The 12,707-nt window shown below is 49.4% G+C and overlaps 1 protein-coding gene across 1 annotated transcript in view; it reads right to left on the bottom strand.

The window, feature by feature from the left end:
* The window catches only part of ATP9B (ATPase phospholipid transporting 9B (putative)), a 706,895-nt gene that overhangs the window by 423,666 nt on the left and 270,522 nt on the right, over positions 1–12,707 (bottom strand).

Genomic DNA, 12,707 nt, shown 5'->3' with positions numbered 1-12,707 from the left:
TTACCCGGGCGCACTGGGTGCACTTCTTGAAGCCGCTGGGAGACTTCGATAACATGGGCGGAAAAATCACGCCGGCGAAATCAAAATTCGTAATGGTGACTAAGGGCACCAAAAATAGGGAGAGAGAAAAAACCCGTACCGAAGCCCCAAAAAAGGCCTACCCCGAAAGCGAAAAGAAACTTACGTCGGGGAAACAAACTGGACACACGGGAAGGGACAAGACCAAGGTCTTTTTTTTTTTTTTAGCGAAATTGCGAAGACGCGCAAGGGTCAACTTTGAGGGGCACGAAATGGCGCAAAACACGACCGTCCCGAGCGCGGACAAAAGAAGACTGACGAACACGAGCCGGTTCGGGCGGGAAGACGTCCGCGCATGCGCGGTGCGCATGGGCGCGCAAGGACTAGCAAAGGCCTTTGCTAGTGAAGTTTCTGATTGGAGGGGCTGCCGTGGACGTCACCCATCAGTGAGAACAAGCAGCCTGCTTGTCTTCGGAGAATGTCAGGCTTACCACTCTGTAATTTTCCAGATCACCCCTGAAACCCTTTTTTTTTTTTTTTTTAATCGGCATCATATTAGCCACTCTCCAATCTTCAGGTACTAAGGATGACTTTAATGACAGGTTACAGATTATTAACAACAGATCAGCAATTTCATATTTGAGTTCTTTCAGTACTCTTGGATGTATGCCATCCGGTCCAGGTGATTTACTTCTCTTTAATTTGTCGATTTGGCACAGTATGTCTTCCAGGCTCACTGAGATTTCTTTCAGTTCCTTAGCATCATCACCCTTGTAAGAGATCTACCTGTACAACAAATGGTTTTCATCTTCACCATAAAGACTGAAGCAAAGAATTCAGTTTGTCCGCTATGGCCTTGTCCTCCCTGAGTGTTCCTTTTGCTCCTTCATGATCTAACGATCCCATGGATTCTTTCACAGGCTTTCTGCTTCTGATGTACCTGAAAAAGTTGTTACTGTGAGTTTTTGCCTCCTCTGCTGCAGCGTATATTGAGAAAAGTCCTGGTACACTGCGACCTTAGATCCACTGTATTCCATATCCGGCATATTTCGCGCTCGGGCGAGTACAAGCTCTTTCTCCGCAAATTTACAAAAGCACACAACTATATCCCGTGGCTTGTTGTCTGTGTGGCAACCCAAAGACCGATGTGTTTTTTCTAGCTCCACCGGGGTTGCTCCCGCTTCCGTTCCCAACAAGGTTGCACATAGAGAGTGAACAAGCACCTGCACTTCTTCAGTCGGGCCTCCTTCCGGAACCACTCTAAACCGAAGGTTATTCCGGCGGCCTCTGTTTTCCAAGACATCCATTTTGTATGCTATCTAAGCACACTTCTTTTCCAACTCAAGCATGTTAGTAGTGTGAGACTGAAGTGTCTCTGCTTGCTCTTCTAGTTTCAGTTCTACATCCTCAACCCTTCCCCCCAACTCACGGAGGTCAGTGCTTAACGCCGCCATACTGTCCAGAATTTTCTCCTTAGAAGTTTTAATCTCTCCCTGAACTCTGATCAGCTTGGTAGAGATTCCCTTCTTTGATGGTGGTATTTGCGTTTCTGCCAGGGATAACGCCGAATCTGAGTCTGACTGTGACAAGCACACTGGCGACACATGGCGACTCACCGCCCTGCCCCCGGTCATCCTGCTGAGCGTTCTAGGTCTTTCTTTTGCGCGGAGGCGGACTTGCTCATTGTCACACGTGTATTGTATGCCCTTTAGAACCTGTTCCCACAATTTACCGGTATCGATGGCGTTGTATTTTCAAATAGTTGTGGCAGAGGCTCAGGAGCTAAGCAACTAGGCTGCCATTTCGTGTGATGATGTCACTTCCTCCCCCGCCTGTTTATATGTTTTATGTCCAAGACTGCTTACCAATTTCGCAGCCGCCGTCTGGACCGACTCCACCCTGCTTAAATCCTTCCAAAGGATTAGTCTCCAGAATTGCACAAAGTACTCTAAACGGGGCCTCACCAGAGACTTACACAAGGGCACTATCACCTCTTTGTTCCTGCTGATCATCCCTCTCCTTATGCACCCGAGCATCCTTTTGGCTATGGCCGTCACTTTTTCTACCTGTTTGGAAACTTTAAGGTCATCAGACACAATCACCCCCAAGAACCCACTCTTCCTTTATACACAGAAGCACTTCACCCCCTATATTGTACCATTCCCTCGGATTCTTGTGACCCAAGTGCAGGACCCCACAATTTTTAGCATTAAATATTAGTTGCCAAATATTGGAGCATTCCTCAAGCTTTGCTAGGTCCTTCCTCAAGTCATCCACACCTTCTGGTGGAGTCCACCCTGTTGGTATCATCTGCAAAGAGACAAACTTTACCAGACAACCCTTCCACAATATCATTTATAAAGATTTTAAAAAGAGCTGGACCAAGGACTGATCCCTGCAGTACTCCACTGATAATATCCCTATTTTCAGAGCAAGCTCTATTTACCACTACCCTCTGTCTCTTCCATTCAACTAATTTTTAATCCACTTAGTCTAGGGTCCCATGCCAAGGGTACTCAATTTATTTATGAGTCGCCTGTGCAGAACCATGTCGAAGGATTTGCTGAAATCTAAGTACACTACATCTAGCACCTCTCCCACATCCAACTGTTTGGTCACCCAGTCAAAGAAATCAATCAGATTCGTCTGGCACAACCTGCCTTGGGTTCTGCATTCTATTCAATTTGAGAAACTTCACAATCCTCAGCTTTAAAAGCATTTCCATTAGTTTACTCACCACCAAGTTCAGACTGACTAGTCTAACTCCCAACCTCCTCCTTACTTCCACTCTTGTGGAAAGGGATCACATCCGCCCTTCTCCAGTCCTCTGGGACCACTCTGGACTCTAAGGAAACATTGAAGAGATCCGTCTACGGAACAACCAGAACTTCTCAGATTAATGAGATTCATGCGACTGAAGTAAAAATCCTCTCTCAAAAAGTTGAAAAAATGGAACTTGTGGAATATCTGGAAAATCAATCCAAAAGACTTAACCTGCGAATGATAAATTTTCCGAAGTCACCTATTCTCTCTCCAGTACAGATGGTTAAGAAATACCTTGTCGATATTCTGGGAATGCCCAAGAACTCATTGCCACCAATTACAAGGGCATGTTATATTCAAATCTCTGGGCAAGCCCCAGGAAACTTGGACCCTCAGAATGCAATGAACGGCTTTTTTGGAATCTTCTTTGGAGGTGGTCACGCAAAGGACTACTCTATTGGTGACTTTTGCATTAGAGTTGGACAGAGATGCAGTACTCAGGCTTTCCTTAAGGCATTTGAATTCTTTATTTCTGGGTTCAAAAATAAGAGTTTTCCCGGATTTGTCCAGGGAAACCGAAAAACGTCGTAAGCTATTTCTTGCTTTGCGTCCAAGGGCAATTGCCTTGGGAGCAAACTTTCTTTTGAAATTTCCTTGTGTGTGTAGAATTTTACTTCTCACTAAACAATATCAATTTTTTTTAACCCAATCAGTTGGATATCTTTTTGAAAAGTAAAGAGAGTATTATTGTGAAAGTTTAGACTCGAATGAACACTGTATAGCAATCAGGAGTGAATCTACAGGGCTTAGCATGGTCTTTGGTTTAATTGAAATGTTTGAAGCTTGGTATTTATAGCTTGATAATTTCTCTTTTTCCTCATGATTCTTGGATCATTTCTTATTTTTTGTGGACGATGGAAGTTTTGTTAATTTTCTTTCTACTAATTATCTGTTGATAGATTACAAATTGTGTATTATTATTCTGTTTTGAATACTATGTATTTTAAAATGCTTATAAATAAAAAAACAAAAAAAAAACAAAAGGAGGGCAGGAAAATAGGCTGGTTTAGGTGAAATGCTGAAACCACCTTAGGCATGAAGGAAGGCACCGTACGTACCATTACTCCGGACTCTGAGAATTGCAGAAATGGGTCTCGACAGGACGCGCCTGGAGCTCAGATACCCGTCTCGCTGATGTTACGGCCACCAAAAAGACCGTCTTTAAGGTCACATCCTTCTCCGAAGCTCGCCTAAGCGGCTCGAAGGGCGAACACTGAAGGGCCTTTAAAACTAACCCCAGGTTCCAGGCCGGACACGGGGCCCGCATGGGAGGACGGAGCCGAAGCACCTCTCTAAGAAACCGTGTCACATCCGGGAAATCAGCCAGAGAGAGGCCACCGACCTTCCCTTGAAAACATGCTAAGGCTGCCACTTGAACACGCAGGGAATTATAAGCCAAGCCTTTTTGTAAACCATCCTGCAAGAAGTCAAGTATCGGCGAGACAGAAGCCCGCATGGTGTGATCGCTTTAGAAGCACACCAAGCCTGTTAATCAAGCGGCCCAAGCACCATTACCTCCTGCACTAGATCATGCCCTCCTCTAATGTCTAGATCTAGAATTGGATCATGCACTCCACTAAGGTCTACTTTACTTATCTGTGTAGGTCGGCGTGCCTCCGTATCCCCGACGTGTGCCTGTTTTGCAAGGAAGCTTTGTAAAGGGGAATTAATGGCACCAAACCATTACACCTATTAAGCGCTGACAGAAAGAAAGAAAAAAAAGGAGATTTCTCCCGCACCGACAGTCGCCTGTATTGTAGCTCTACTTTCGTTTTGATGTATTTCTAGGATAAGCAGCATAAAATGTATTGTACTGTTTTGCCACGTACTTGTAACCTGGATTGGCTCCTGTTGGAAACAGGATGCTGGGTTTGATGGACCTTCTGTCTGTTCCAGTACGGCAAACACTTATGCTGTTATGATCTGTCTGTTCTCATAGGCCACACTGGTGGAGTGAGAGAAGGTCAATGCTGTGGTCAGTTACAAAACTGTCTGTGCAGGTATTACAGGAAACTGCTACATAAGTGTGTCCTAGGGTAGTGCCCTGATAAACATCTACTCTGTGGTGCCTGCGCTTTTCCAATGCTTCAGAATAGGCCTTCAAGGTTATCTTAATATCAAGCTTGGACAAGTATGCTGGAGACAACTGTGCTTTTGATGTGGATACCTCCAACAAGGCTTGCACCCTCTTGGAAGATCACTGGCACTAATGAACTTTGAAACTTACTGCACAGGAAGATGGAGGCAACATCCACAGAGGAGATCTAATTTAAGTGTGCATCCTGTCGTTAACTCGCGACAGGATTGTGAAAAATTACAAGAGGACCTTACGAGACTGGGAGACTGGGCGGCTAAATGGCAGATGACATTTAATGTGAGCAAGTGCAAGGTGATGCATGTGGGAAAAAAGAACCCGAATTATAGCTACGTCATGCAAGGTTCCACGTTAGGAGTTACGGACCAAGAAAGGGATCTGGGTGTCGTCGTCGATAACACACTGAAACCTTCTGCTCAGTGTGCTGCTGCGGCTAGGAAAGCGAATAGAATGTTGGGTATTATTAGGAAAGGTATGGCAAACAGGTGTGAGGATGTTATGGTAAAATTATGTATCATACCTGATAATTTTCTTTCCATTAATCATAGCTGATCAATCCATAGACTGGTGGGTTGTGTCCATCTACCAGCAGGTGGAGATAGAGAGCAAACTTTTGCCTCCCTATATGTGGTCATGTGCTGCCGGAAACTCCTCAGTATGTCGATATCAAAGCTCCATCCGCAGGACTCAGCACTTAGAGAATTACACCCACAAAGGGACACTCTGCCCAGCTCACCACCGCCGAAACGGGGGAGGGGAAGTAACCCAGCTCATCCCCACACAAGTGGGGGAGGGGAATCCGTCCAGCTCATCCCCGCTGAGCGGGGGAGGGACACCACCCCGCCGATGTGGGGGGGATCTGGCTTATCCTGCAACCGCAACCGCGGGAGGAGCTGACTGACCCTAACACCGCCGAAGCGGGAGGGGTACAAAGCTGCCCTACAGCCACACGAAGCGGGAGGGAGTGCCGGCAGAATTTAAGTCTCAATCCAGCCCCGTAAAACGGAGGGGAGAGGAATGCAGCAGCTCACTGTAACACAAACTCGTCTCAACTCTTGAAGAATCCAAGTGAAAAAACTTGAACACGAAGTCCTCCTGAAGTAACTGAAGACTAAACTTGAACCTAAAATTCAACCAGAATATAAACAGTACAGATATCTGGGAGGGGCTATGGATTGATCAGCTATGATTAATGGAAAGAAAATTATCAGGTATGATACATAATTTTACCTTCCATATCATCATGCTGATCAATCCATAGACTGGTGGGATGTACCGAAGCAGTACTCACCCAGGGCGGGACATTGAAATCCCTGACCTCAACACTGAAGCTCCAAACCGGGCCTCCGCCCGTGCCGCCACAGTCAAGCGGTAATGCTTGGAGAATGTATGGGCCGATGCCCAAGTTGCCGCCTTGCATATCTCTTCCAAGGAGACGGACCCGGCCTCTGCCATCGAGGCCGCCTGAGCTCTAGTGGAGTGAGCCTTCAGCTGGATAGGCGGCACCTTCCCTGCGGCCACATAAGCCGCTGCAATGGCTTCCTTGACCCATCTTGCCACTGTAGGCTTAGCAGCCTGCAGACCCTTACGAGGACCTGCAAACAGGACAAACAGATGATCCGATTTCCGGAAATCATTGGTCACTTCCAAGTATCTGATGATGACTCGTCTCACATCCAGATATTTAAGAGCAGAGTATTCCTCTGGGTAGTCCTCCCTACGAAAGGAAGGGAGACAGAGCTGCTGATTCACATGGAAGCGAGAAACAATCTTGGGCAGGAAGGAAGGCACTGTGCGAATAGTCACTCCTGCCTCAGTGAACTGCAGAAAAGGCTCTCGACATGAGAGCGCCTGGAGCTCGGAAACTCTTCTGGCTGAAGTGATAGCCACCAAAAAGACTGCTTTCAACGTCAGGTCTTTCAGAGATGCCCTCGACAAGGGTTCAAAAGGCGGCTTCTGTAATGCTCTTAGCACCAGATTGAGATTCCACGCAGGCACCACCGAGTGCAGAGGAGGGCGCAGGTGATTAACTCCCTTGAGAAAACGCACCACATCTGGCTGCGAAGCCAGGGAAGCACCCTTCAGGCGGCCCCTGAAGCAAGCCAGGGCCACTACCTGGACTTTAAGGGAACTGAGCGACAGGCCTTTCTCCAGACCTTCTTGCAGGAATGCCAACACTGAAGAAATTGGAGCAGTGAATGGAGAAAATGAGTCTGCTTCACACCACGCTGCAAAGGTACGCCAAACCCTGGCGTAAGCAGTAGAAGTAGAGCGCTTCCTCGCTCTCAGCATAGTGGCGATGACCTTGTCTGAGAAGCCCTTCTTCCTCAGATGCTGCCGCTCAATAGCCAGGCCGTAAGACCAAAGGGGGAGGGATCCTCCATCACCACGGGACCCTGATGCAACAGGCCCTGCTCCACTGGCAGCCGCAGAGGATCGTCGACTGAGAGCCTGATCAAGTCCGCATACCAGGGACGTCTGGGCCAATCCGGACCCACCAGGATTATCCGGCCTGGATGCTTTGCCACCCGGTCTAGCACCCTGCCCAGCATGGGCCAGGGCGGGAACACATAGAGAAGCTCTTGTGTCGGCCACTGTTGGAGAAGAGCATCTACTCCCAGGGATCGAGGGTCCCGTCCTCTGCTGAAAAAGCGCGGCACTTGGCAATTGGCCGATGACGCCATCAGATCTAGGCTCGGCTGGCCCCAGCGCTTCGTGATGTCCAAGAACGCCTGAGCAGATAGCTGCCACTCTCCGGGCTCCAAGGTATGGCGACTGAGAAAGTCCGCCTTGACATTCATGACTCCGGCAATGTGGGCCGCTGACAGCTGTTCCAGGTTCGCTTCCGCCCACTGGCATAGACTCATAGCCTCCTTGGCTAGAGGGGCGCTCTTGGTACCTCCCTGGCGGTTGACATAGGCCACAGCCGTGGCATTGTCCGACAGGACCCGTACAGGCTTCAACGCCAGTACCGGGATGAACTCCAAAAGCGCCAACCGAATGGCTCTGAGTTCCAGGAGGTTGATAGACCACTTTGCCTCTGCAGGAGACCAGAGCCCCTGCGCTGTCCTTCCCAAGCAGTGGGCTCCCCAGCCCGACAAAGAGGCGTCCGTCGTGACAACAATCCACTCCGGGGTCACCAGAGGCATTCCCGCAGACAACTTGTCTGTCTGCATCCACCAGCTCAGCGCCTTGCGCACTGCTGGGTTCAAGGGAAGGCGCACAGCATAATCCTCCGACATCGGAGTCCAGCGCTGCAGCAGAGAGTGTTGTAGTGGTCTCATATGAGCCCTGGCCCAGGGCACTACTTCCATCGTGGCCGTCATAGAGCCCAACAGCTGCACATAGTCCCAAGCCCGAAGAGGAGAGGCTATTAGGAACTGGTCCACCTGAGCCTGAAGTTTGACAATCTGATTGTCTGGCAGGAACACTCTGCCCACTTGGGTGTCGAATCGAACTCCCAGATACTCCAGGGACTGAGTTGGGCGCAGCTGGCTTTTCTCCCAGTTGATGATCCACCCCAGGGAGCTCAAAAGAGCAACCACCCGGTTCACAGCTTTGCCGCACTCTGCATAAGAGGGGGCTCGGATCAACCAGTCGTTCAGATAAGGATGGACTTGTACTCCTTCCTTCCTCAGGAAGGCCGCGATGACCACCATTACTTTGGAGAAGGTCCGCGGAGCAGTAGCCAACCCGAACGGGAGGGCTCTGAACTGGAAGTGTCGGCCCAGGACTGCAAAACGCAGAAAGCGTTGATGGGGAGGCCAGATGGGAATATGCAAGTACGCTTCCTTGATGTCCAAGGATGCCAGGTACTCCCCTGCCTTCACTGCCGCTATAACAGAGCGGAGAGTCTCCATGCGAAAGTGCCGAACTTTCAAGGCCCGATTGACCCCTTTGAGGTCGAGGATAGGCCGTACAGAACCTCCTTTCTTTGGTACCACAAAGTAAATGGAGTAACGTCCCTTGCCAAGCTGAGTTTCTGGCACCAGAACGACCGCACCCAGGCGGATCAGATTGTCCAAGGTCTGCTGCACTGCCACAGCTTTGACCGGAGACTTGCAGGGAGAGAGTACAAACCCGTCTCTTAAGGGTCGGCAGAACTCTAGCTTGTAGCCGTCTTTGATGACTTCCAGCACCCAAGCGTCTGAAGTTATTGTGGTCCACTCGCCCAGAAACGAGGACAGCCGTCCTCCAATCTGCACTGGGGTGTGGACCAAGGCCCCGTCATTGGGTTCGAGACCCTGGGGGAGGACCGGAGGGAGCACCTCCGGGACGGCGGTCTCTGCGAAAGGAATGCTGCTTGGGGGAGAAGTTCCTCTTGAAGGAAGAGGAGGCAGAAGAGCCCGACCTGCCCGGGCGGTACCGACGGGCTTCCTGAAACCGTCCTCTGGAGGTACCGGGACGAGTACTAGCCCGAGCCCTGACCTCTGGTAACTTCTTGCCCTTAGACGTGCCGAGATCGGTCACGATTTTGTCCAGCTCGACCCCAAAGAGCAGCTTGCCTTTAAAAGGCAATTTCGCTAGGCGGGATTTAGAGGCATGGTCAGCAGACCAATGCTTCAGCCAAAGCCACCGCCGCGCAGAGACTGTCTGAGCCATGCCTTTAGCTGAGGCCCTCAAGACATCATACAGCAAGTCTGCCAAATAGGCCAAGCCCGATTCCAGGGCCGGCCAATCAGCCCTCAAGGAATGATCCGAGGGGGAAGCCCGCTGCACCAAAGTCAGGCACGCCCTGGCCACATAGGAGCCGCAAACTGAGGCCTGCAAACTTAAAGCAGCCGCCTCAAAGGACGACCTTAAGGCCGCCTCCAATCTTCTGTCTTGGGCGTCCTTTAGGGCCGTGCCACCTTCCACCGGCAACGCCGTTTTCTTAGTCACCGCAGTGATTAAAGAATCCACGGTAGGCCACAGATAGGCCTCACGTTCACTTTCAGGCAAAGGATAGAGGCGGGACATAGCCCTAGCCACTTTAAGGCTCGCTTCCGGGACATCCCATTGAGCCGAAATTAAGGTGTGCATGGCATCATGCACGTGGAAGGTTCTAGGCGGGCGCTTCGTCCCCAGCATAATGGCAGAGCCAACAGGGGCTGAGGGAGAGACGTCCTCCGGAGAGGAAATCTTCAAAATGCCCATGGCCTGCCCTAACAGGTTGGGCAAATCCTCTGAGCTAAAGAGCCGCGCTGCAGAGGGGTCATCCGCTCCATCCGAGCGGGGATCCGTCTCCTCCAAGGAATCCGCAAAGGACCGTTGAGAGAACTCAGATACGCTGCCCTCATCTACATCGGAGGAGACAAAGTCCTCCAAGGCCTGGGAATCAACCCGAGGGCGTTTACCTCCGGGGGCCTCAACCTCTTTACCAGACGAGGGAGCAGGGGCAGCGTTTTGCATAAGGAAGGCCTGATGCAGCAGCAAAACAAACTCGGGGGAGAAACCCCCCAGACTGTGCACTTCCGCAGCCTGGGCTACAGCCCTAGACGCACCCTCAACTGGCGCTCGCAAGAGCGGGGGAGAGACATGCTGCGCATCCAAGATGGCGTCCGGCGCGACACTCCGCGAAGGAGCCGTGCGGGAAGAACGGCGCTTAACTTTAGCCGCTTCTGTGCCGTCGCCCAAATTAAGGGCGTTCATGGCATCAATGTCTCCCACCTCAAGGGCGGCCCAAGAAGAAGCCGTCCGAGCCGCGTGGCCGACCAATATGGCGGAGGCGAGCCGCGGGGGATGGGCGTTTATGGCGGGAAAAACCGCCACGCCGGAGGAAGGACCGGGACACTCATCGGTCACGAAACTGTCACCCAACAAGGGCGAATCAGACTTTAAGACCCCCGCATCCCCTCTGGAAGCGCACACGCGATCCGGGGAGCGACTCTTTGCGCCCTCGCCCTCCGACGCCATGGGCCACGTGGCGACCAATCAGGGAACCCCCTGCCCGCTATAAAAGGTAAAAATTACCTGCTGTCCGCTCCGAGCTGTAACGACCTGGTGTCCCAGTGAGTAGCTGCAATAAACGTTTAAATAAACGTCGGAATAAACGCCTTTAAGGACGTTCAAAATTTTTTTTTTTTTTTAAACGGAGCCAGCGGGAGGGGGGAGAAAAGGAGGGACCTGGCGCCACCAGGTTTGCACTTGCTCAAGAAGAGCCCTCAACCCCAGGCACTCAACAAAACCTAAAAATTAGGCTTGGAGGCCTAGCCAGAGCTGCTGCTGTGTGTGACCACCACCTGCTGAGATAGAGAACATACTGAGGAGTTTCCGGCAGCACATGACCACAAATAGGGAGGCAAAAGTTTGCTCTCTATCTCCACCTGCTGGTAGATGGACACAACCCACCAGTCTATGGATTGATCAGCATGATGATATGGAAAATGCCATTGTATCGCTCCATGGTGCGACCGCACCTTGAGTATTGTGTTCAATTCTGGTCGCCACATCTCAAGAAAGATATAGAAGAATTGGAAAAGGTGCAGCGAAGGGCAACTAAAATGATAGCGGGGATGGGACGACTTCCCTATGAAGAAAGACTAAGGAGGCTAGGGCTATTCAGCTTGGAGAAGAGACGGCTGAGGGGAGACATGATAGAGGTATATAAAATAATGAGTGGAGTGGAACAGGTGGATGTGAAGCGTCTGTTCACGCTTTCCAAAAATACTAGGACTAGGGGGCATGCGATTAAACTACAGTGTAGTAAATTTAAAACCAATCGGAGAAAAATTTTCTTCACCCAACGTGTAATTAAACTCTGGAATTCATTGCCGGAAAATGTGGTGAAGGCGGATAGCTTAGCAGAGTTTAAAAAGGGGTTGGACGGTTTCCTAAAGGACAAGTCCATAAACCGCTACTAAATGGACTTGGAAAAATCCAAAATCCCAGGAATAACATGTATAGAATGTTTGTACGTTTGGGAAGCTTGCCAGGTGCCCTTGGCCTGGATTGGCCGCTGTCGTGGACAAGATGCTGGGCTCGATGGACCCTTGGTCTTTTCCCAGTATGGCATTACTTATGTACTTATCTGTGCACCAAAAATATTCACCTCTCCTACTTCTGGCCAATTCTCCACCTCGCACTGATTATGCAATTCAGGCAGTCCTTTCAGGCTCGCAGAAATATCCCGATACAATCAGGGTAGTTATATTTTATGCCTTGCCATTATCAGATAAATTGAATGACTGTCAAAGTCCAGAATCTTTCCTCCACACTGAAGAATCCCCATTTTGTAGTGACATTTTTCACAAGAACAAAATTAAAATTGACTAAAAAAAGAAAATCCCTCCCCATTTTTTAAAGACAACAAACAACAATATTAGAGAAAAATCAAGCAGCAAAATCTCTTCAGTGACAGAATACATTTGTTTTTCCATCCATTTTGTAACAGCAGAAAGACAGAACTGAGGAGACTGCTGCATGTGAGAAGGACCACACATACTATATTACATTTAGCTCTGAGTTCTGGGTTCTATCCTGACACCAACAGATGACATCACTCATTCACTTATGTGCCTAACTCAATCCTTCTTACTAACAGTTAACATATATTATCACTGGTCCTAATGAAAAACCATTACAAGAAAATAAAAATTGAAATAATCAACTTGTTTCATATCTTAGAAATTCAGACACTCTCAACCTGGGAGAAATGGCAGCATACACAGCTCTGCCCACTGAGATCATGTTACTATAGTTAAAGACCCTAGGATTTATTTTTACCATATCAGTACCAACTGATTTGTTATAAAGACGGTGTGGTTATCTCTTTGTTTTAATATATTTATTG

The sequence above is a fragment of the Microcaecilia unicolor genome, chromosome 1 (assembly GCF_901765095.1).
Source record: "Microcaecilia unicolor chromosome 1, aMicUni1.1, whole genome shotgun sequence".
NCBI classification, from domain to species: domain Eukaryota; kingdom Metazoa; phylum Chordata; class Amphibia; order Gymnophiona; family Siphonopidae; genus Microcaecilia; species Microcaecilia unicolor.
The sequence above is the reverse complement of the archived record's forward strand: the minus strand, read 5'-3'. Positions and strand labels throughout refer to the sequence as shown.